Here is a 25,871-nt window from a genome sequence, read left to right on the forward strand (position 1 = left end):
GAGTTCGGGCAATGCGTGTGCATCCAGCACAGAAGAAGAAGGTCAATGGCCGGTTAGCCTTAACTATATGAAGATGGTATCTATTCATTCAGACAGGCAGGGGCACTACGAATGTAGTGTGTGGACATTAAGTTGGGAATGTGAGTCTCAGGGGGAGCGTGCAAGGGATAAACCCCTGCAGTCGCACTATCCTCTGTGCCGCGGTGGCTCAGATGGATAGAGCGTCTGCCATGTGAGCAGGAGATCCCGGGTTCGAGTCCCGGTCGGCGCACACATTTTCAACTGTCCTCGTTGATGTATACCAACGCCTGTCGACAGCTTAGGGTCTTGATTTAATTATCATTTCTTTCTTTATAGGTCGATAGGGTCCGCCTTAATAAGTCTTACGTGCAAGAAGTTAGAAGCAATCGAAAATGGATCGACTGATGTCAAAGGGAATCTCACAGAAAAAGGTCATAAACCCTGAAAGACTATTCAAAAAGGACAAGTTACACTATTCGCTAGAGAATAAATATTCCCTTATTTGATCATGTTCGGGGTAATGCAGGTGCTTATAGTGGTAAAGATAGACTGGCGAGGAGTAACTGTTCGAAGAACCTAAATTACTGGAGAGGATAGACACAGTATAGTGGAACCATTGCTACAATGATTGTCTACGTTTGTTGCAGGGAAAAACAACAAGAAGGGCAAAAAGACCAATTACTCTCTCAGACCACTCTGTAGAAACCTTATAAAGTCCAAAGTTTTTAAGAAAATGCAGCTAAATGTGGCGCAGTTGTTAAGAAGTGTTACATGCACACAACTTTTCGTGCTTATTGAGTTACACGTTTTTAATTTTAAACAAAAGAAATGTTTTCAACAAAGTGAGTACAAACGGTCCTTTTTTGAAAAGCCTCTCAGTACTAAATCAATGCATTTTTGTAAAAACTTTGATATACCATAATTACAAATGGAACAGAATTTTAATATCTTCTTTTGCTAGATTTTTACTGCTATCCAAATATCTGTGAAGAAACATGCACCAAATTTTAGGGCTTTTCCCTTTCATAAATGCCTTACTATTGCGTTAAATGAATATTCCTTCCACAGAATATTTCACTATAGTGTTGACTAGATGCATGCCACATTTAAGTACTGTAACGTCAGTAGTTCGTGAGGAAAATGTACGTAAAGTTTCCAAACTGTAAGTTACGCCCTTACCTTCTGTGGACGAACTAATGCGAGCCATATGCATACTTCTGTTCATTCTCAAACATTCTTTTCTTTGCTTGTCTTCTCTGGTTAATCTGATTTCCAAACTGAGTATCAATTCTCCTGTTACCGATTTCCTTCAATACCGACAATGAGAAAGCTCCCAGATCATATACTAGCCTCAGTACAGTTCGTAGTCTGCCGAGGTTCATAATTTGTAGTAATTATACTTTACTAGAACGAGGCATGCTGCAGATTGCAGTAAACGATCTACACACAACTTCCGTAATCTTTACTCCTTTAGAACCACTTGTAAACGAATGCCACAAACCAAAGAATATAAAATCAGTTGCAGTGATGCTATTTCTCATCCTTCTTGATGTCCTACACAAACATCTGGTCGGCAGGTGCTGGTTGAAGTGGTCGCTATAGCAAGCAGAAATCCACTAATACGATTATTGCTGGCCCCTGATTTGACCAGAACCGAGGAAGAATCTTCCTACACGTCTGTCAGGGACCTGGAGATGGCGTAGTAAATCGCCGAAACTGGTGGCCAAAGAAATTAAGTTTGCAAAGTGAAAGGTGTTTCATTTGACATCCTGTGTTGATCAGCCGAGTCCCACAACTATCTTCTAAAAGATAGACGTACAGAAAATTAAGTTTGGCTAACGTTATCATGTAACAAATAATGCGTTGTGAAGGGTTGCACACAAATACAGTAACAGCTTTAAAAACAAAGTGCGTAATTATTTATACGGAGCAAAAATACGGAGCAAAATTCAGAGCAGTATAATTCGTAACAGGGACGGATTCAGAGAGAATGCTGCTCAGAACTTGTCTAAACAAAATGTAATGGGAACGTGTGTCCCAAAGTTTTCTAAACATTGGCCCTGGGCATTGTTTTCAGGTTCCGTTAATGTGTGAAAAGGTAATGTAAATGCCACGTCAACCTGTTGCGTGGGAGTAAACTGTTTGCGACCGCTGTGATTCGCAGCGTCCGGTTACACAACACGATGAGCGTATTTTTGCTCCATCTGTAAAAGCCGTTATCTCTTGCAGTACAATCAGTCCGGTTTTTTAACGATGGAGTTACTCTGCAGCTTACAGCGGCGAGTTATGGCTTTCCACCACTCAACTGACATTTACTCGCCGAACTCGTGTAAATAAAGTCATCTTTAGGATACCATACCGTAAATATTAGGGTTTTACGCTATAGGTGTATTGTAGTTTTTCGTTTGGAGTTAAATAATTTGAAAAATCGATTTTTTTTTCATGATAGCCCCTAAATCAACAGGAGTCTTGATTGTTGTCTTTTCTGCGTATTTTGAGACCTTGGACTGTTGTGTAATCACTTTGGAGTATTAAATTAAGAAAGAGTGAAAGAAAGTTGTGTATCAACTACAAGAAGTCAAATCATTCGAGTTCATCCATCAGATAAAGTATGTGTTTCAAAACCTACCTTCTCACTTAGTGTAGTAGCTGCTGAGATAGGAATGATCTTGCTAAAGGCAACACTGTGCCTTGTTAGGAGTCTATTACAAGTTGTCTTTGTGATGGGAACACTTGGCAGCCGTCCGTGGTGGCCGTGCGGTTCTAGGCGCTTCAGTCCGGAACCGCGTGACTGCTACGGTCGCAGGTTCGAATCCTGCCTCGGGCATGGATGTGTGTGATGTGCTTAGTGTAGTTAGGTTTAAGTAGTTCTAAGTTCTAGGGGACTGATGACCTAAGATGTTAAGTCCCATAGTGCTCAGAGCCATTTGAACCATTTGAACACTTAGCAAACAATCACTTTTCGAAAGTTCCAGCGGACTGTTTCGGTTCGGTTGATATCGTTGGAGTATGATCTTGATCTGCTTCTGCTGAATATGACGACCCTTCAACGGCGTTGCAAACAAAGACAGTCGGCACTTAAAACAAGCGATTTGTTTTAGTAACGACAACTGATCAGTAACGACAACTGATCATTTACTTCTTGTCGGTGGCAAAATGCCAGGCTCGGACGTTTGTTTTGGTTCTCAGTCCGAAAACTGATTTGATATGGCTCTACATGTCAGTCTTATCTTGATCTCTGCACAACTGCTGCAACTGACATCCAGCTGAACCTTTTCACTGTGATCTAGTCTTGATTCGCCCCTCTATAGTTTGTACCTTCCCACATACACTCATTTTTTTTCCGTTGCCCTATTGATGCTTTAGGATGTTTCCTATCAACAGATCCCTCCTTTTAGTTACATAGCGCCATAAATTTCTTTTCTCTCATTTCAATTCAGTAATCTATCAGTCTTTCAAAATCTTCTCTTGTCTTTTTGGCTGTGGTGTTTAAATTTTCAGTTCCGTACAAGGCTCTTCGGACAAATACCGTTACTCTTAAACTCTTTTTGAGAAATGCTTTTGTTGCTATAGCCACTATCCAGTTTATATCGTTTTTACTTCAGCAATCTTCATTTAGGTCCGCAGCTCGTGGTCGTGCGGTAGCGTTCTCGCTTCCCGCGCCCGGGTTCGATTCCCGGCGGGGTCAGGGATTTTCTCTGCCTCGTGATGACTGGGTGTTGTGTGGCGTCCTTAGGTTAGTTAGGTTTAAGTAGTTCTAAGTTCTACGGGACTGATGACCATAGCTGTTAAGTCCCATAGTGCTTAGAGCCATTTGAACCAATCTTAATTTATTTTGCTGCTAAACAGCAAATCTACTATAATACTTTCAGTTTCTCTCTTTCTAGTCTCATTCCCTCAGCGTAGGCCGATTTAGTTCTATTACATTCTATTCACTTTGCTTTGCGTATGTCGATTTGTATTGTAACCTATTTTCAAGACGTTACCCGTTCCGTTAAACTGATCTTCCAAGACTTTGCCGTCTCTGACAGTGTTACAATGTCATTGGTAAACCTCAAAGTGAACTTGAATTCCCTTCCCAGTTTTGTCCTTGGTTGCCTTTACTGCTTGCTCAATGAACAGATTGAATAACATGGGGGATAGGCTACAACCATCTCTCTTTAGTCTGGCTTATAACAGTTGTTCCACTATTCTGTACTTTAAATTTACCCTCGATGAATAATGATGGGGATGCAAGGAAACATTGGACGTAGCCCAAAGCTTTGATACTTGGACACGAACAAGTAAAAGTATTATTATAATCATAATGCACATATTCATATCTGTAAACTGCACGCTCTCCTAAGACGAAACAGACATTTGAAATGTCATAAATGGTCATTTTGCTAGAACCATTGCATTGTCGGTTGCGATGCCAGCTGTCGTGCAGGAAGGTGTGTGTGGGCTTTAGTTCTGCGGGTTGCGTATACCTCGCCAGTAGGCGCTTATTTTCCTCACGTCAGCAAAGATGTTTGCCTCTCTCTCTTTCTCCCTCTCTCTCGCGCAATACAGTCATATGCGTGAAATTTAAATACATAGTTAATTTCTGCATCTCAAATTATAATAGTATTAAAGTGTTTGTTTGTTGTTTGTTCTTCCTCGGAGGGCGGCCTCTGGTGGCCGAGCGGTTCGAGGCGCTTCAGTCTGGAACCGCGAGACCGCTACGGTCGCAGGTTTGAATCCTGCCTCGGGCATGGATGTGTGTGATGTCCTTAGGTTAGCTAGGTTTAAATAGTTCTAAGTTCTAGGGGACTGATGACCTCAGATGTTAAGTCCCATAGTGCTGAGAGCCATTTCACTATCTCCGGCATTTTACAAAATTGTCTGTTGTCGTCTTACTCGTCACAGTGTGAGCAGATTTGACCCGTGTTGAAGCTCTGTACTAGTTTACGCCCAAAACTTGTTTACAACGGCAAGTAGGTACAAAGGATATAACGTGATACCAGCCTTTGTACCAAGGTACTAATGGTTCAAATGGTTCTGAGCACTATGGGACTTAACATCTGAGGTCATCAGTCCCCTAGAACTTAGAACTACTTAAACCTAATTAACCTAAGGAGACCACACACATCCATGCCCGAGGTAGGATTCGAACCTGCGGCCGTAGCGGACGCGCGGTTCCAGACTGAAGCGCCTAGAATCAGGGTACTACCGCACGCTAATGCAGTGGCGTTTGTCCTTGAGGCAGGTGATTCGAACCTTGTTGATGAGACAAATATTAATCATAATTATGGAAAAAATGATGTATTGTCAATGTGGATTAAGTTATTATTTTCTTTTACGTTTTATATTTTATTGTTGGCAACACGACGGGGATGTTGCCCACGCTTGTACTCATAGCATACAAGTGGGCGTCTCGGGTTCTGTCGTGTTGTTGGGAGGGGGGGTGCGGGGGAGTAGAGGATGTGAAGGCTGTCAAAGTACGTTTTCCCCCTCCCTCTCCCCTCCACCATACCCTCTCCAGCTGCATATACAGGGTGAGTCGCGTAAGACGTAACACCCCTATTATTCCGGGGGCGATTGCACGTATCGGCATGCGGTTTTCGGCGAATCATAGCTGACTATGGGGCACATACGTTGGTACATGCGCAATAATCACAACGTTTATATTGACCGAGATAATGAGGCAAGTACATGTTTTATAAATGGGACGCTATACTTTTTTTTTACCATCATTCGAACGCTCTGGAAAAGACGCGTATAGTGATGTAACGCATGTTGCTATTGTGATTCAAACATCGCTTAAAAGACGCTGGGAAATATTGTTCGAGTGAAGGTCGAGGCGGTCGCAAGCGGCTGCAGACTGTAAACACGCCTCGCGCGACCCGCAGGCCGAGTTGCCGTGCTCTGTGCAGCATGCACGGCCTACGCTATGTAGGTAAATCCTCATCCGCCCTCTTACGTCTTAGGCGACTAACCCTGTATATCTTGACATCTCCCTCATCTTTAACGAATACCTTTTTATATTACAAATAATTACGATTGTTGTTATCCCTTAAAACGTTTGTTTACACCTGTGCTTAAGATTTCGCTTCAGCATAAGACTACTGATATGCGAGGATATAAATTGGTGGGAGGGGTGCTGTATCTTTCTGTCGTTTTCACCTACCTTCTGGAAAGACTGTTCAAAATGGCTCTGATCACTATGGGACTTAACTGCTGAGGTCATCAGTCCCCTAGAACTTAGAACTAATTAAACCTAACTAACCTAAGGACATCACACGCAACCACGCCCGAGGGAGGATTCGATCCTGCGACCGTAGCGGTGGCGCGGTTCCAGACTGTAGCGCCTAGAACCGCTCGGCCACTCCGCACGGCGGAAAGACTGTGTTTCGGTTATTTTATTCTTAGCAGAGCGTCTTCTTCTTCTCCTACCCCCCCCCCCCCTCTAACTTCCTGTAGATTAACGAACATTGTCATATTTAAGTGTGTCAGCAGGTATGATGAGCCTGTAAATGGGCGCCTTTTCTTGGCTGGAATATTATTTACACCCAGTCAGGTCACAACCCTATACTGCCGGGCTGACCTCCAGGAACTCCCCTACAAAATTATCCTATGCTGAACGAAGCCTTTAATTTTTTTAGAATTTCTTGCTGTTTTCGACACTCTTAGTTCTCACGATGCTGTATTCTCCGTGAAAGCAGCTGAAAATTTGTAAATTAATGTAATATGCAAATTAAAAACGATTTGAAACTTCAACGATTTCAAACTCGAACCGTGGACTTCCGCCTTTCGTGAGTAAGTGCCCTACCGACTGAACTATCGAAGCACGACTCAAGACCCGCTCTCGAAGCTTCATTTCGCCCAGTATCCCTTATCCTAACCCCAAAGGTTGCGGCCAAGCCATTTCTCTGCAGTATCCTTTCTTCCAACAGTGCTAGTTTCAGAAGGTATGCAGGGGAGCTTCTGTGAAATATGCAAGGTAGGAGAAGAGGTACTGGCGGAAGTGAAGCTGTGAGGGCCGGCCGTGAGTCACTTTTGGATAGCTGAGTCGGCAGAGGACTTATCCGCGAAACGCAAAGGTCCCATGTTCGAGTCCCCGTCCGACATACCGTTTTAATTCGCCAGCAAGTTTCAAGTCAGTGCACGCTCCACAAAAGTGTGAAAATTCATTCTGGAAACAAACGATATTAGTGAAATGTTTTGACGTGGAGGGTCATGACCCTCATAACTGCTGGCAGCACTTCCGAATCGTAAGCGATTCCTTCCGCTGGTTTCATGCGATTTCGTACAGCTACCCTCCGCAATATCGACCGTCTCTGCCCGTCAGTACACGAGGTCTGCCTAGTCTTTATTTATATTCGTGTTCCTTCCCTCTTCCAACAGTCGACTTTTGTAGCTTCTAAAGGGTTGAAATGTCTCTGATGGATTTCTTCATTCAGGTGGCATCCAGTGAATAGTCACTGAGATCTCTTGAACGACCCGATACTTTTGATCATAATACAGTGTAGAGCCAAAGAAACTGGTACACCTTCCTAATATCGTGCAGGGCTCCCGCGAACAAGCAGAAGGGCCGCAACACGGTGTGGCATAGACTCGACTAATGTCTGTAGCAGTGCTGGAGGGAATTCACACCATAGGTTCGTATGAGTAGTTGCCAGCGGGTTCGTGCGCATGCGCAGAGCTGAATTCGCGTGAGCAGTGCCTTCCTCCCGCTTCTGGCTATTTGAAGCGTGGCTGTTTGCTGCATGAGCAGTAGCATCAAGTAGCCAGATGCTACCCGGAAAAATTTTTCCGGCGCGCCCAAGCAACCAGACCCGCGCATGCGCAGAACAAGCTGAGTTATAGGGGGGGGGGGGGGAGATCCTTCCCCACGTGACCCGTGTATATGTTTCGAGTCTTCGTAATACTTCTGGTCTCTTCGTTTACAGCTCCTACGTCAAATGAAATCAAAACAGATTTCTGTGACCAGGAGCCATCCAGTGAATTAATATACATTCTCATAATTATGAAAGACCGAAATAAGTTTGGAGTTTCAATTTTCTGATTTTATATTATTTCCACGTTATTAGCAATCAACCATTAATGTCTTAATGAAGCTATTTCTGTCTGTTTTGTAGAGAAATTTGCTTCTATTTTTTTTCCGCCGAGGCAGTTAGTTTATTTGAAATTAAGTGTTTGATTCCGCACTATTGGCTACTTTCAACTTCGTTCAATTTCAAGTGCAAATTATCATTTTCTGGGACGAATGACATTATACCATAATAAAGAACCAAACACGAGAATACAGTACTGGGCCTCCGAGAAAATTGGTATCACGAAAACCACATGAAAAGCTGAATATCAGGTACTTCAGAGTGCATCTGGGCATAGAAATGTGCAGTTAGAGCGGAATGAAGTATTTTAGTTTGGTTTATGAAATTCCGAGCTGGCTCGAGTAGTCTCTGATGTCCTGTTCCTTTTATGACACTGTAAGATCTCTTAATGCTACATACGTACGAACATACGTAAAAATTTACTAGAAGTTGACTAAGTAAGCAAATTTGGTCAGTAGATTTTATCTAAATATTTTGTTTCAAATATAATGACAGCTGTAGCAGAATTTTACAAATCTGCCTTCTGTGAAAGTGTTTTTCGATCACAAGGCACTTGTCTAGTACTTCCTCTAGGCCTGAAGTTATTTCTTAATTTGTGTTTACGTCTTAAATTTATAGAATGCCATTCTATGGTAAATTGTAAACTGGCAGCATACCGTGTTTCATCGTTTTAACTCCGCACATGGCTTCATATTTAATCCTAAAGTAGAATATAAACTGTCAGTTGTACAGTGTCTTTGCCTCACAGTCAACCTTTTTAATTTTTTGCACATTTTGAAATAGTCATGAAATTTATTGTCCTTTATTCCGGTGTAAGCTACACAAGAAACTGTTTCTGTCTTCTTTTTTTTCAAGAAATTTGTATTCCATCCTACCAGCTTTTTGCAGTCTTGTGTGGATGTAAACCTGTTGGAAATGCTGCATAATAACATTGCAGAGTACGAATTAAAAAAAAAAATCTGTCAAATTCACCCCATAGCAACATGTTATGGTACTTCGAGCTGTGGAGTCTAATTCTGAAATGATATTTTGCCAAGAACTGCTTCCTTATTTGCATTCTTTATCTGGGCGGGATATGATAAAACAATTGCTCTAAGTACAACTCTGCATGTCCTCTCAACAACATGCCGCAGGGCTGCACATAGTCACGTGATGCCCCACCACGCACAAATTCCACCAGAAATGCGACGAAAAGCGTATGAGGAGAGCAAGCACCAAGCACGGGCTGCCTACGTCATCGTAGCTGCGCATGCGCAGCACAGCCTGTTGTCTGGCGCTGTCTGGTAACTGCTCAAACGAACCTCATGAATCCCGCAGGCTGTACATAAATCCGTAAGAGTACGAGGGGGTGGAGATATCTTCTGAGCAGAACGTCGCATGGCATCCCATATATGCTTAATATGTTCACGTCTGGGGAGTTTGACGGCCAGCGGAAGTGTTTAAACCCAGAAGAGTGTTCCTGGAGCCACTCAGTAGCAATTCTGGTCGTGTGGGGCGTTGCATTGTCCTGCTGGAATTGCCCAAGTCTGTCAAAATGCACAATGGACATGAATGGATGCAGGTGATCAGACAGGATGCTTACGTACGTGTCACCTGTCAGAGTCGTATCTACAGGTATCGGGGGTCCCACATCACTCCAACTGCAGACGCCCATCACCATTACAGAGCCTCCGCCAGTTGAACAGCCCCTGTTGACATGCAGGGTCCACGGATTCATGCGGCTGTCTCCACACCCAAAACCTCCATCCACCCGATACTATTTCAAACGAGACTCGTCCGACCAGGCAACATGTTTGCAGTCATCTACAGTCCATGGTGTTGACGGACTCGGGGGAGGCGTAAAGCTCTGTGTCGTGCAGTCATCAAAGGTACGCAAGTGGTCCTTCGGCTCCGAAAGGCCATATTGATGATGTTCCCTTGAGTGGTACGCACGCTGACACTTTTTGATGGCCCACCATCACAGGGAATGGGGGTAAGAAATACAGTAGAAGAAGAATGGGTAGCCCTGAGGGATGAAGTAGGGAAGGCAGCAGACGATCGAGTAGGTAAAAAGACGAGGGCTAATAGAAATCCTTGGGTAACAGAAGAAATATTGAATTTAATTGATAAAAGGAGAAAATATAAAAATGCAGTAAATGAAGCAGGCAAAAAGGAATACAAACGTCTCAAAAATGAGATCGACAGGAAGTGCAAAATGGCTAAGCAGGGATGGCTAGAGGACAAATGTAAGGATGTAGAGGCTTATCTCACGAGAGGGAAGATAGATACTGCCTACAGGAAAATTAAAGAGACCTTTCGAGAGAAGGGAACCACTTGTATGAATATCAAGAGCTCAGATGGAAACCCAGTTCTAAGCAAAGAAGGGAAGGCAGAAAGGTGGAAGGAGTATATAGACGGTTTATACAAGGGCGATGTACTTGAGGACAATATTATGGAAATGGAAGAGGATGTAGATGAAGATGAAATGGGAGATATGATACTGCGTGAAGAGTTTGACAGAGCACTGAAAGACATGAGTCGATCCAAGGCCCTGGGAGTAGACAACATTCCATTGGAACCGCTGACAGCCTTGGGAGAGCCAGTCATGACGAAACTCTACCATCTGGTGAGCAAGATGTATGAGACAGGCGAAATACCCTCAGACTTCAAGAAGAATATAATAATTCCAATCACAAAGAAAGCAGGTGTTGACAGATGTGAAAATTACCGAACTATCAGTTTAATAAGTCACAGCTGCAAAATACTAACGCGAATTCTTTACAGACGAATGGAAAAACTGGTAGAAGCCGACCTCGGGGAAGATCAGTTTCGATTCCGTAGAAATGTTGAAACACGTGAGGCAATACTAACCTTACGACTTATCTTAGAAGAAAGATTAAGAAAAGGGAAACCTACGTTTCTAGCATTTGTAGAATTAGAGACAGCTTTTGACAATGTTAACTGGAATACTCACTTTCAAATTCTGAAGGTGGCAGGGGTAAAATACAGGGAGCGAAAGGCTGTTTACAATTTGTACAGAAACCAGATGGCAGTTATAAGAATCGAGGGGCATGAAAGGGAAGCAGTGGTTGGGAAGGAAGTGAGACAGGGTTGTAGCCTCTTCCCGATGTTATTCAATCAGTATATTGAGCAAGCAGTAAAGGAAACAAAAGAAAAATTCGGAGTAGGTATTAAAATTCATGGACAAGAAATAAAAACTTTGAGGTTCGCCGATGACATTGTAATTCTCTCAGAGACAGCAAAGGACTTGGAAGAGCAGTTGAACGGAATGGACAGTGTCTTGAAAGGAGGATGTAAGATGAACATCAACAAAAGAAAAACGAGGATAATGGAATGTAGTCAAATTAAATCTGGTGATGCTGAGGGAATTGGATTAGGAAATGAGACACCGAAAGTAGTAAAGGAGCTTTGCTATTTAGGGAGTAAAATAACTGATGATGGTCGAAGTAGAGATGCTATAAAATGTAGACTGGCAATGGCAAGGAAAGCGTTTCTGAAGAAGAGAAATTTGTTAACATCGAGTGTAGATTTAAGTGTCAGGAAGTCGTTTCTGAAAGTATTTGTATGGAGTGTAGCCATGTATGGAAGTGAAACATGGACGATAAATAGTTTGGACAAGAAGAGAATAGCAGCTTTCCAAATGTGGTGCTACAGAAGAATGCTGAAGATTAGATGGGTAGATCACATAACTAATGAGGAGGTATTGAATAGAATTGGGGAGAAGAGGAGTTTGTGGCACAACTTGACGAGAAGAAGGGACCGGTTGGTAGGACATGTTCTGAGCCATCAAGGGATCACAAATTTAGCATTGGAGGGCAGCGTGGAGGGTAAAAATCTTAGAGGGAGACCAAGAGATGAATACACTAAGCAGATTCAGAAGGATGTAGGTTGCAGTAAGTACTGGGAGATGAAGAAGCTTGCATAGGATACAGCAACATGGAGAGCTGCATCAAACCAGTCTCAGGACTGAAGACCACAACAACAACAACAACCATTGAAATCTGCAGCAATCTGCGGAATGGTTTCACTTCTGTCACTTTGAACGATTCTCTTCAGTCGTCGTTGGTCCCGTTCTTGCAGGATCTTTTTCCGGCCGAAGCGATGTCGGAGATTTGATGTTTTACCGGATTCCTGATATTCACGGTACAGTCGTGAAATGGTCGTATGGGAAAATCCCTTCTTCATCGCTATCTCGGAGAAGCTGTGCCCCATCGCTCGTGCGTCAACTATAACACCACGTCCAAACTCACTTAAATCTTGATAACCTGCCAATGTAGCAGCAGTAGCCGATCCAACAATTGTGCCAGACACTTGTCTTATGTAGGCGTTGACAACCCCAGGGCCGTATTCTGCCTGTTTCTTTGGCGTTTCGATGTGTATTATATGTATATAAGAAAAGGTCAGATTGTTAAAATAACTTGATTAAAAGATGTGATTCTTCAGTTTCTCCCGGCGTATTTCTTGCTCGAACAGTCCACGAATGTACTGCCGGTCCATAGTGTCCAACGGCCGCCGTTGGACACTATGGACCGGCGGTACACCCGTGGACTACTTGAGTTGATTAAAAGATGATAACAGTATTAATGTGAAACTCAAAAATGGCACTTATAAGAGTTGAAGGATATCAAAGGGAAGAAGTACTTAAGAATGGAGTGAGACAGCTCGTAGCCTATCTCCGGTGTTACGCAGTCCGTACATTGCCCAGGCTCTCAGGGAAACCAACGAGAAGTGTGGAAAAGGTATTAAAGTTGAGAGATAAGCAATAAAAAATTTGCGGTTTGCCAATATTTTTCTATCAGAGACGGCGAAGGACTCTTAGCAGCAATTGAAAGGAATGTACAGTTTATCCAAAAAGGTGTTATAAAGTGAACGTCAACGAAAGTAAAGCAAGGATAATGGAATGTAATCGAATTCAATCAGGCGATGCTGAGGGAATTAGAGTAGGAAATGAGACACTAGAAATAGTAGATGAGTTTGGCTTCCTGGGGCGCAAAGTTACTGACAATGGCCGAAGCAGAAAGTATATAAAATGCAGACTGACTATAGCGGGGAAAGAATTTTTAAAAATCCAAAATATATTAACATCTAATATTACGTTTAATGTCAGGAAGCTCTTTCTGAACGTATTTGAGTGGTGAGTTGAAATTTGGTGGTACATAAGAATGCTGCTGAAGTTTTGGTACGTAGATCGAGTTATGAATGTGGAGATACTGAACAGAATTGCAGAAAAATAATTTATGATAGAAAACTTCCTGGCAGATTGAAACTGTGTGCCAGACCGAGACCCGAACTCCGGACCTGTGCCTATCGCGGGCAAGTGCTCTACCAACTGAGCTGCCCAAGTTGGTAGAGCACTTGCCCGCGAAAGGCAAAGGTCCGGAGTTCGAGTCTCGGTCCGGCACACAGTTTTAATCTGCCAGGAAGTTTGATATCAGCGCACACTCCGCTGCAGAGAGAAAATCTCAATTCTGGAATTTATGATAAAACTCCTCTTAAGAAGGAATGCTTGTTAGGACACATGCTGATGCATCAAGGATTTATCAGTTTCCTAATAAAGGAAGTGTGGCGGGTAAAACTCGTGGAGGTAAGCCGAACTTTCTAAAACACACACACTCACACACGCGCGCACAGACGTGCACACACACACACACACACACACACACACACACACACACACAAAGAAAACGCACCACGAGAAAGCATCCGACTGGGACGGAAATCGGTAGATGTGAATTACGATGTGGATGTGCAGACGATCAAATTACAGTTTCAGAAAAACATGATGGTTTATTCAAGATAAAGATGTTCACAAACTGAGCAAGTCAGTAACGCGTTGGTCCACTTCTGGCACTATGCAAGCGACTATTCGTCTTGGCATTGATTGATAGAGTTGTAAGATGTCTTCCTGAGGGATATCGTTCAAAATTCTGTCCGACTGACGCGTTTGATCGTCGAAATCACGAGCTGAGTGGAGGGTCCAACCCATAATACTCCAAACGTTCTCAGCTGGGGAGAGATTCGACAATCTTGCTGGCCGAGGTAGGGTTTGGCAAGCAAGAATACAAGCAGTAGAAACTCTCGCCGTATGAGATCGGGCATTATCTTGATGGAATGTAGGCTGAGGATGGTCTGCCACCAAGGGCAATGAAACGGGGCATACAATAAGACACCTCCGAACAATACGCCTTGTGAGGTGCCACCCACTGACACTAAACCATCCCCATTTGCGACTTCAATGGTGTCAAGCGAGATCTCATTGGAGGGCAAGTTGGAGGTCTGTTGTGATTTTTGATGAAAGCTAGTTGTGCCTCGGTGCCAGTGATGGCCGTGTGTTTATTGGAAGGAGGCTAGTTAAGGGCTTGTCTGCATGCTAGACACAGTACATCTACACCTCGATTTGTGCTTAGGGTGCAATTTCGTTAGACAGCAGGAGCACTTTCGTGGTTTTCCACGCACCCTGAGTGCAAAATTGGACTCACTTGGTGATTCGACCTGCCGTGCTGCCATTCATAAACAGCATTCCAGGGGGTGTTTTCCAACAGGATACCGCTGTTGTAACCCAGCATGCTCTACAGAGCGCCTACATGTTTCTTTGGACTGCTCGATCGCCGAATCTGTCTCCAGTCGATAACATGTTGGACATCAGCGGACGACAACTCCAGCGTCATCCACAAACAGCGTTAACCGCCCCTGTATTCAGCGAGCGAGCGCAACAGGTGTGGAACTTCATCCAACAAATTGATATCCAACACCCGTGCTACAAAATGCATGCTCATTGATATACTTACATTAAACATATCGTCGGTTATACCGGCTATTAATGTACTAGCATTTCACCTGTGTCATCTGATGCTTACGTTAACCTGTGATCTTGCAGTGTTAATCACTTAAATATGGAACTTAGATAGATGTATTCCCGAAATTCCGTTGCTCTGCATTAATTGTTTATGTTGCAATTTTTTTCCGTCTGTGTAAGAAATGTGCCTAGTTAGATGTAGGAAAGGGCTCTGGCAAGGTACATAATAAAATAAAGGGAGAAACCTACTTGGGGCACATTCCGTCATTCGTCTGAGTGACGTAGAGAAATCCTTCCGAACAGGCCATAAGGTCCAACGGTACCTACCGGCCGCCGTTTCATCCTCAGCCCAAAGACGTCACGGGATGCGGTTATGGAGGGGCATATGGTAAGCGCCGGCCGGAGTGGCCGAGCGGTTCTAGGCGCTTCAGTCTGGAACCGCGCGACCGCAACGGTTGCAGGTTCGAATCCTGCCTAGGGCATGGATGTGCGTGATGTCCTTAGGTTAGTTCGGTTTAAGTAGTTCTAAGTTCTAGGGGACTGATGACCTCAAATGTTAAGACCCATAGTGCTCAGAGCCATGTGGTAAGCACACCGCTCTCCCGGTCGTATGTCAGTTTCCGAGACAGGAGCCGCTACTTCTCAATCAAGTAGCTCCTCAATATGCTGCACAAGGGCTGAGTACACCCCGCTTGCCAACAGCGCACGGAAGACCGGATGATCACCTATCCCAGCCCGACAGCGCTGAACTTCGGTGATCTGACGGGAAACGGTGTTACCACTGCGGCAAGGCCGTTGGCGATCTAGAGAAACCATAAAAAAATCGTGTGTCCTCTCAAGTTCGAACCCGTTAACCAAAAGTCTATCCGTCTTTGACCGGGGTTGCTAAAGCACACTTGTGCGTACAACTCGACTCGGAGGTAACGAGTTAGAATCGTAGGGAAACCACCTCGCAGTGTCTCATGAAGTGAGGACGTGTGCTACTGTTGATATGGAGCCGTCCGACGTTAAGACAGCCTTTGTGCTATTCGAGGGGAGTAACCACGCACTGACAGCGGGTTTCACATTCAGCCTACTTTCATCATCATAAAACTCAAATACGAGGGCACACGCATCAGTCACAGTCACCTAGACTCAACAATACAATTATTTGCATAAATGAGTGGTGTCTGTTCTTTTGGAAATGTCCGTAAGAAAAGACACCACACTCGATCCGCAGCTGTGATGCATAGTGTGTAAAGTGAAAGTGGAGGGGGGAGAAAGGAAAGGAAAGGAAAGGAACTAATGGTATCAGCAGCATCGGGACCTTTGGCGGAATAAGCGGCGACTAGTGGAAACGTGTGTCAGACTGGGACTCGAACCCAGCAATGAATGCATTGTGTCTGTTTACTCGGATATGTCCGAAAGATGGACAATGCATCCACAACCTACAGTGCGGATGCATGTTTACGTTCGACCTCCAGTGGGAATCTAAAAGTATGAACATGGAGGATATGGAAAGAGACTTCGCAAAGATGGCGCTAGGTGAGAGTGCGGGTCGGCCAGGGAGCGTGCCGAGAAAGTCTGTGCATTTGCGGCAAACAATGTGTCCGGGTGGCGCAGTGGTTAACACATCCACCTGGTAAGCAGCAGATCCCGGTTTCGAGTCCCAGTCCGGCACACATTTTCACTCGTCGCCGCTGCTTCCGCATAAAGTCCCGAGGCAGGCTGATATCATTAGTTCCTTTCCTTTGTCGCCCTCCACCTTCAATTTACATAAGATGCTTTTAAGCCGCATTTTAAACACCACGTGGGAAGAGGCCATTGCGCGCGAAGAAGGAAAACTTTCTTCGATTTGGCAACTAAACATATATTGCCATGTTTCCCAGCCAACAGTGGCGTACGACTGTTCTTTTCTCTTACCTTAACCGCTGTCGTTCTAGTTCGCTCTAAGTGTTAGTGTACGACCTAATAACTGGGCAGAGACAGAAGTAATTTTATCAATTAAGTAAATAATTTACTGCGCCAACAGGGAACGGAGCGTGTAAGTAATAACCATGGCGAGAGTTGCGCATCAAGTACTCTTAATTATTTTTGAAGCGGAGAGGAGGGGAACGGCATTGCAATTAGCATCGTTCGCCAACCTATAATTGCTCTTATGACCAGGTGAAGAAAAATGTCGTCAACCGTAAAACTTCCGGTTTCATACCACTTTGGACGGCTTTCAGAGCTTGCTGCTGTCCATGGTACACGGATTCTAAAAGGCGGTGACATAAATTGGAATTTTAATGGGGGAAGAATCATTAGCGAGGTAGCCTTAATCGGGAAATTGGCTCAGCTTCACGCGACGCCGCGCCGTCGCCCTAGCTTTACGACGGAGTTAACTGTCTTGGCGGCATTAAGAGAGCTCATGAATTTTTTTTTTACATTCATGGCCGAGGCTTTTTCTAATTGCCCTCTCCACCGCGGCTGTTGCATTCCTCCATTGGATTGTGTGAGAGCCATGAAAGAATCTAAACGGCACCGTTGGGAGAAAATGCTTCACATTGCAACGTTGGTACGGCCATCATTTTACTGGTAATTATCAATCGATAATTTTGAACGCTAGGTTGCCAGTCCCTACGTAGCATTTTTTTCATTTTCGCCTACTCCTTAAAGCTGAAAAAATACGTCGTTTAGCGGTTCCCGTGACGTTGCGTTCTGCTTATTGAACACTGTTGTTACCGTCTCTTATTTCCCTGAGCTATGATCGAGCGGAGTGAACTGTTTTGAGTTCCAGTTTTCCAGGTAAACATCAGTTTAATGACAATGTCTTTCTCGTCTAAATGTACAGTCGACAGTTCCTGTTTTTTGGAATAAATCCCTCGCCGTGTGTGGAATGCTGGATATGCCAATCTCCACCAACCAAATTTTCCAATTACTTTGATATAATTTTGAGAAACTTGAAAGACGTAAGTGAAGGAAGTATGAGAATTGCTGCACAAGAAGCTGAGTCAACAAACGATCGAGTGAATGGAATTTGTGTAGCTGTCGATGGGACCTGACAGAAACGTGGACACACCTCTCATCATGGTGTTGTTGCTGCCACATCAGTTGATACCAGTGAAGTTATTGATGAAGAGGTTAGGTCCTAAAACTAGTGTCGAGGGTTTAGTAATGAAGTGACTAATCATAAATGTGACAAAAACTATGTTGGGCCTAGTGGAGGTGTGGAAGTCCAGGGTGTTGCAGAACTTTTCAGACGATCGGTACACGAACGTTGTGAGCTTTGTTTTCAATAACCTGGCGGCGGTGACTGTAAGGCTTGCACGAACGTTAATGAATCAAAGCCAATGATGATGGAGATGAAATTGTAAAATTGGAGTGTGTAGGGAAATTCTTGAAAACGGTGGGAATAAGGCTGCATAAACGGAAGTCACAACTACGTGGGCAAAAATGGAGTCACAAGTGACAAATAATGGGGCTGGCCGACTTAAAGAAAAAGAAATATGTCTTTTTCAAATATGTCATGATAATGCCATTAGAAGTAATGCAAATGATATAGAAATTGTGAAAGTAGCAGTAGGGGCTTGCTTGTTGCATAAAGCGTCAACGAACACAAACCCCAAAATACCCTGTGCCTTCAAGAGAGTGGATCATGGTGTGGTTTTCAAGGGCTGCTGTTGCTGGTGAAACTGCAAGTATAATCACACACTTCCTGATGCTGTCATTCATGCAATAAAAACTCTGTATAAGGAACTTAGTAATGAGATCCTCCTGAAAACTTGAACAAAACTTTGAACTGTGTACAGGAGCGTCTGCCAAAAACTGCGTTTATTCAACTAAAAACTACGCAACTTGGAGTGTATGATACAGCCTGGTAATTCAGTAGTGGAGCCATAACCGGGACAAAAGTTTTCTATGAACTTGGAGTAAAGTCTGGTATGGACGCTGCCGAAGCTCTTCGCCAGACTGATGAAAGCGGGGCTTCTACGCAGATCGAGAGCGTTCTTCTAAGGAGGCAGGAGTGCAGGAAATACTTCAAAGGAGGGTGCGCAGCGCGGGGTAGCCGCGCGGTCTTAGGCGCCTTGTCACGGTCCGTGCGGCTTCCCCCGTCGGAGTTTCGAGTCCTCCCTCGGGCATGGGTGTGTATGTTGTCCTTAGCGTAAGTTAGTTTAAGTTAGATTAAGTCGTGCCTAAGCTTAGGGACCGATGACCTCAGCAGTTTGGTCCTAAGACCTTAGCACAAATTTCCAAAGGAGGGTGCCAATCAAAATGATTACGGACCTATAATGTTTTGAGGTAACAAAAACAAGAAGAATATTTCTTTAAATAAGTACTGCTAAAAACTACATTTCTTGTTATTTAGGAACCAGTTTCTCAAAAACTGTAAGAGATATATCACTGAGATGTGACACAGCTATTTTTAACAATCCACAGTATATTTGTCACAACTTATACACCTTTGAAGTTCGTACGTCAGATATTATATGATGCTTTGTGAGAGAAAAACTGTACAATTTTCAAATAATTTCTTTATCAAACCACCAGTGTTAAAATAGATGTACTATGTGTACTAAAGGCGTAATTCTCCCCACACTTCACAAGAATATGCGATGCAAATCACATGTAAAGTTTCATCAAAATAGCATTTATATTTTCTGAGAAAATGGTTCCTGGAAAGGACTGTATTTTTGTACTTAAAAATTTAATATTTATTAACTATCTATATTTTATATTTTGATGTCCGAGGACCCTGAAAATTTACACCAATGTTGATTAAGATATATAATATGTGAAGCAAAATATTCCTTGACGTGCATTGAGAGCTTTAAGAGGTACAACGACTCATCTTCGGAAGTAGTCCACCCCGATTCCCTTAAGCTCGTTATTTTATTTTCAAAATATTGCAGATTTATAGCCTGCACACGTTTTTCAACTTAGTAATGTCATTTGCAAATCTTATACAGCATCTGGGAATAGCACACACCTTTATTTCGGATGTGTTTGTTTTGAATATCCTCACGACTTTCTCTGTGAAACTATTAAACTAATATAGTGATAGGAAGCTCCCTGGAAACCTATTTATAATTTTAGATTTTCCTTTTGCCCACTAATTTATAATTCTTGTTTTGTGCTTTGTATGTATTTGTTATTTATCTTATATCTTGCGCTCAAAGTGTATAACTTAAAAGATCCTGAATAGTTTCTTGCAATCAGGACTAGCATGGTTCGTCTTTAAAAAAATATGTGCGTATCCCTGTTTATTTCTGGTCTTACCGGTGGTAAAATAATGAGTATAAAAATAGCTTCGCCAATTTCAGTTTGTTGCCTAAATCTAAACTTGCTTTATACAGAGGAAAAAATAAAATAAAAAAGCAATTTCGGAAAGCAAACGTTCTAGCAGAATCGCTGTCACGTTGTAAGCTGTTTATATTTGAAGTAGCTATTTACATTTCCAGAATGAGATTTTCACTCTGCAGCGGAGTGCTAGTTCTGCAAGGTTCGCAGAAGAACTTCTGTAAAGTTTGGAATGTAGGAGGCAAGGTACTGGCGGAAGTAAAGCTGTGAGGACGGGGCGTGAGTCGTGCTTGGGTAGCTCAGTTGGTAGAGCACTTCCCCGCGAAAGGCAAAGGTCCCGGGTTCGAGTCTCGGTCCGGCACACAGTTTTAATACGCCAGGGAGTTTTATTTACATTTTCTTTTTTATGTTAATTCGACTGCATGTGCTGCATCCTCTCTCCTGCGCATCGTAAGCGACATGGAAGAGAAGGCTATAAGATACTACTTAAAGCCACGCATTCTACGCCCCAGAGACAGGCAGCAACCGCCGTCGTATCTGCCGAACCTTCCCCATAAATAAACCGAAGGTGCTTCCGTGCACACTATCGCCGCCGTATTTCTCCGTGCGAGCTTCCGAACATATTTTGCGGCTGACACAATGGGCCTAGCAGCAAACCCACAGGGCGACATGCGGGTTCGGGGTAGACCCCTGTGGCGAGATTATCGGGAAAGAGGAGACTAACCACATTGCCGTAACTCGCCTGGAAGACCTGCTGTTCCAGTGGCACGAGGCTGCCTCCCCGGGAGCCTCAGTGGCGCCGTTTCACCTCAGTTAATGAACTTGTCAGGAGCGTTCCTTCCGCCCGCGGAGAACTCGTTACGGTCGTTGCTACGAGTTCGCGGTCTTCGCGGCTGCGCTATTAAAACTTGACGCCTTTGCTGTCTGCACCGGGAGAGGAGGATGAAGCTACACGCTGTCGATCAGCTTTCCCAGCCGAATCCACTGCAAAAGGGAACTTGCGCGGCCAAGTTCGTGTTACCCGTCAACACTTAACAAACTTCTGTCAGAGACAGGTTAGGCTGTTTCGCTTCTTAGTTGCCCATGTGCCTAAACTTTCGCCGATGTAGGTTCTCGATGGTAAAATCTTTAACCTGTTTTACAAAACTGACGAGCATGAATGATGCCCGTGTGGAACATTAAATCTATCCGTAACAATAAATAATAATCAGCTGTATGCTGGTTAGAATACAGATATATTCCGTCTATCTACATCTACATCTACATCCATACTCCGCAAACCACCTGACGGTGTGTGGCTGAGGGAATCTTGAGTACCTCTATCGCTTCTCCCTTTTATTCCAGTCTCGTATTGTTCGTGGAAAGAAGGATTGTCGGTATGCTTCTGTGTGAGCTCTAATCTCTCTGATTTTATCTTCATGGTCTCTTCGTGAGATATACGTAGGAGGGAGCGATATACTGCTTGACTCTTCAGTGAAGGTATGTTCTCGAAACTTTAACAAAAGCCCGTACCGAGCTACTGAGCGTCTCTCCTGCAGAGTCTTCCACTGGAGTTTCTGTCATCTCCGTAACGCTCTCGCGATTACTAAATGATCCTGTAACGAAGCGCGCTGCTCTCCGTTGGATCTTCTCTCTCTCTTCTATCAACCCTATCTGGTACGGATCCCACACTGCTGAGCAGTATTCAAGCAGTGGGCGAACAAGCGTACTGTAACCTGCTTCCTTTGTTTTCGGATTGCATTTCCTTAGGATTCTTCCAATGAATCTCAGTCTGGCATCTGCTTTACCAACGATCAACTTTATATGATCATTCCATTTTAAATCTCTCCTAATTCGTACTCCCAGATAATTTGTGGAATTAACTGCTTCCAGTTGCTGACCTGCTATTTTGTAGCTAAATGATAAGGGATCTATCTTTCTATGTATTCTCAGCACATTACACTTGTCTACATTGAGATTCAATTGCCATTCCCTGCCTGCATTTCAGTACAATTTTCCATTGTTACAACCTCTCGATACACCACAGCATCATCTATCTGCAAAAAGCCTCAGTGAACTTCCGATGTCATCCACAAGGTCATTTATGTATATTGTGAATAGCAACGGTCCTATTACACTCCCCTCCGGCACACCTGAAATCACTCTTACTTCAGAAGACTTCTTTCCATTGAGAATGACATGCTGCGTTCTGTTATCTAGGAACTCTTCAATCGAATCACACAATTGGTCTGATAGTCTATGCAACTAATTGAAGGCAGTTTGTTTATTGCCAACGCGTTTCGCTGCTTTTATTTGTAAAGTATCTTCAGTAGCGATTTTCAGCACTGTTAACAGATGCGCGTGGTCCTGGAGATGCATTCGTCAGTTTCCATACTCCAGCTGGCCGATTTCCGGCGTTCTTTCGCCCACATTTAATCCAACACATCGCATATGTCACTTGCACTTTTCATTTTGTGATCAACATATGCGTGTTTTCCGTACAAATATAAAATTAAACTAAATTTCTCCCGCACAGGCTATGAAGGCCCAAAGGTACCGACTGGCCACCGTGTCATCCTCATCCCACAGCCGTCACTCGATGCGAATATGTAGCGGCGTGTGGTCAGCACACCGCTCTCCCGGCCGTTGGTCAGTTTCCGAGACCGGAGCCGCTACTTTTCAATCAAGTAGCTCCTCAGTTTACCTCACAAGGGCTGAGTGCACCCCGCTTGCCAACAGTTCTAGGCAGACCGGATGGTCACCCATCCAAATGCTAGCCCAGCCCGACAGCGCTTAACTTCGGTGATCTGACGGGAACCGGTGTTACCACTGCGGCAAGGCCGTTGGCCTCCATACACATATGTTGATCATAAAATGGAAAGTGCAAGTGATAGATGCAATGTGTTGAATCAAATGTGGACGAAAGAACGCCGGAAATCGGCCAGCTGGAGAACGGAAACTAACGAATACATCTCCAGGACCACACGCATGAGCCGGCCGCGGTGGTCTAGCGGTTCTAGGCGCTCAGTCCGGAACCGCGCGACTGCTACTGTCGCAGGTTCGAATCCTTCCTGGGTCATGGATGTATGTGATGTCCTTAGGTTAGTTAGGTTTAAGGAGTTCTAAGTTCTAGGGGACTGATGACCACAGATGTTAAGTCCCATAGTGCTCAGAGCCATTTGAACCACACGCATGAGTTAACAGCGCTGGAAATCGCCACCGAAGATCCTTCACAAATAAAAGAAACGAAATGCGTATGGCAATATGTAAACTGCCTTCAATTCGTTGCATAGACGGAACATACCTCCACGAATTTTAAAGCAACTAAGGAAAGACGTAAAACAGAAAAAAATGACGAGAATACAGATATTTGAAAAACGAGTTACGAGTGCAGAATAAGCTACAGATGGGTGGAAAATGAGGAGTAATGAGGAGATCTACCAAAATATTCGGAAAATATCAGAAGTAATGGCAAACGAATGAATGAGAGCAGACTAACGAAACAAATGTTCCTGTAATTCTGCAAAAGAAAGTCAACAGTAGCATGGATTTAGGAAATGAGGGAAGAGCTAGAAAGAAGCAACATTACATAATCGGCAAAATACAAAAAGCAGGAGTAAGATACTAAATTCAGAAGACTTTCACAACAAAAGATATAAGAAGTCAAGAACAACATGAATAGAAAAAAAACGAGAAGACAATGTGGGGAGAAGATGAATGAGTTCTGGAAAATTTGAGAGATCAAAAAATATCGATGAATATAGAGTTACAACGGAAATGCTGAAATTACTGAAATTACGCAAGACTGTTACCAACGGTATGACATTCTAGAATCCATTAAAATCTTTCAGGATGTACTGCTGCGTCATCTTATACAATATTTAATATAAATAACAAAATGTCCGAGGTTCCCGGTGGTGTTCACCAGGGCATAAACTCAGTCCAGAAGGATTTCAACGAGGTCATTGCCGGCTGCGGAAGTGTACGTATTTGTACTACATTCCAGAACATTATTAAATCTTGCCATTTCAACACATACGCAAATAACGAGGCTCATATAATAGCGGAGCATCATTAATGCCTATAAATACAAAATATTGCCGTAGTGAGTGGGTCACAACATTAATTATAATGGGATGTCAGAGAATGTCAATCATTATCTAAACTAGACAGGTAACACCTCAACCTAAAATAATCGTAAGTCACGCACGAATCTGTGGTAATTATCTAACGGCACATGCCTGCATTGAATAATGATTTGTCTTCTGTCTCTCTCTCTCTCTCTCTCTCTCTCGCTCTCTGTCTCTCTCTCTCTCTCTCTCTCTCTCTCTCTCTCTCCCTCCCTCTCTCCCCTATATTCTTTAATTGCGTATTCAAAATGGCTCTGAGCACTATGGGACTTAACATCTGAGGTCATCAGTCCCCTAGAACTTGGAACTACTTAAACCTAACTAACCTAAGGACATCACACACATCCATGCCCGAGGTAGGATTCGAACCTGCGACCGTAGCAGTCGCACGGTTCCGGACTGACGCGCCTAGAACCGCTTGGCCACCGCGGCCGGCCAATTGCGTATTCTCTGTCAACTTTATTCATTGACTATGCCTGTAGATAAGCAATACAAGACCAGAGCTTTACACATAGTTATGTTTATGCTACCGTGTGTATGAAAGGTAGTGAGACTGAATGAGGGTTCCTTCTGTTGCTTGTCAAGAAGAACAGTCTTCTTCTTCATTCGGATCAGCGGCTCCACTTCATCATATAGGCCTACGGACTGTTTGTTTTAACTTGAGACAACTGAATATCTCTAAATGAACGCACCGCACGAAAAAGACGTTCCGGGCCAAAATTTAATATTACTAAAGGGCTTATATGAAGGGCTTATTTCAATAGTGCTACAAGTCCATTACCTCCACTTTTCTGCCTATAGTGCTTCTGAAATTAATGATCCAAACAAACAGAAAGAATGGTTCATCTCTAGCAAGAAGCCATATGCTTGAATATTTCTGGTACCTCAACTGCAGATTTGTCAGCCCTCATTTAACTTTAGGACTCTGTATCTCAAAATGAACAAAAATGGACTTGTACCACTATTGAAATAAGCCCTTCATACGTCTGTGCTACAAGTGGCCATCTCCTAACCACCACTCCTCCATGGGCGGGGTCAACGTTGTATTTTCAAATGGGAACCCCCATTTTTATTGCATATTCGCATTCTACGCTAAAAAATAGGTACGGTTTACTCAAACCATTGCTTTCCATTCGTGGTAGATGGCGCTGTAATCGATAAAAATCATGTGTGCCCCTTTTTTCTATTAGAACCGATGTATTTGATTCTACATTTCATTTGCGATTAAAATGTACAGCTTTATGCTCTAACGGTTGAGATGTATGTTCGAAATTTAGTGTTACCAAATTGATTGTATAATACAATACGGTTATTAGTTTCAATATCTGGCTAGGAACTTCGTACGTTTAGCGTGATCCTGGAACAACGACGTGGATGTAGTAGTTTTCTGTTCAGATCTTTATGCGGGATATCGGTGAGCCCCCTTGCCTCTCACCATTGGGATGCTGATTTCAAAAGTTCAGATGTGTGTGAAATATTATGGGGCTTAACTGCTAAGGTCATCAGTCCCTAAGGTTACACACTACTTAACCTCAATTAACCTAAGGACAAACACACATACCCATGCCCGAGGGAGGACTCGAACCTCCGCCGGGATCAGCCGCACAGTCC

At 43.6% G+C, this 25,871-nt stretch overlaps 2 protein-coding genes and 1 pseudogene across 2 annotated transcripts in view; 1 reads left to right on the forward strand and 2 right to left on the reverse strand.

Annotated features, from left to right (window-relative positions):
• The window catches only part of LOC126414100 (mannosyl-oligosaccharide glucosidase), a 413,842-nt gene that overhangs the window by 199,561 nt on the left and 188,410 nt on the right, over positions 1–25,871 (reverse strand). The gene's annotated exons all lie outside the window — the stretch shown is intronic.
• Positions 1–25,871, forward strand: part of LOC126414146 (protein neuralized) — an 860,420-nt gene that overhangs the window by 143,029 nt on the left and 691,520 nt on the right. The gene's annotated exons all lie outside the window — the stretch shown is intronic.
• On the reverse strand, positions 22,861–22,978 carry LOC126419732 (5S ribosomal RNA; annotated as a pseudogene).

This window comes from Schistocerca serialis, chromosome 1, assembly GCF_023864345.2.
Source record: "Schistocerca serialis cubense isolate TAMUIC-IGC-003099 chromosome 1, iqSchSeri2.2, whole genome shotgun sequence".
Lineage (NCBI taxonomy): Eukaryota > Metazoa > Arthropoda > Insecta > Orthoptera > Acrididae > Schistocerca > Schistocerca serialis.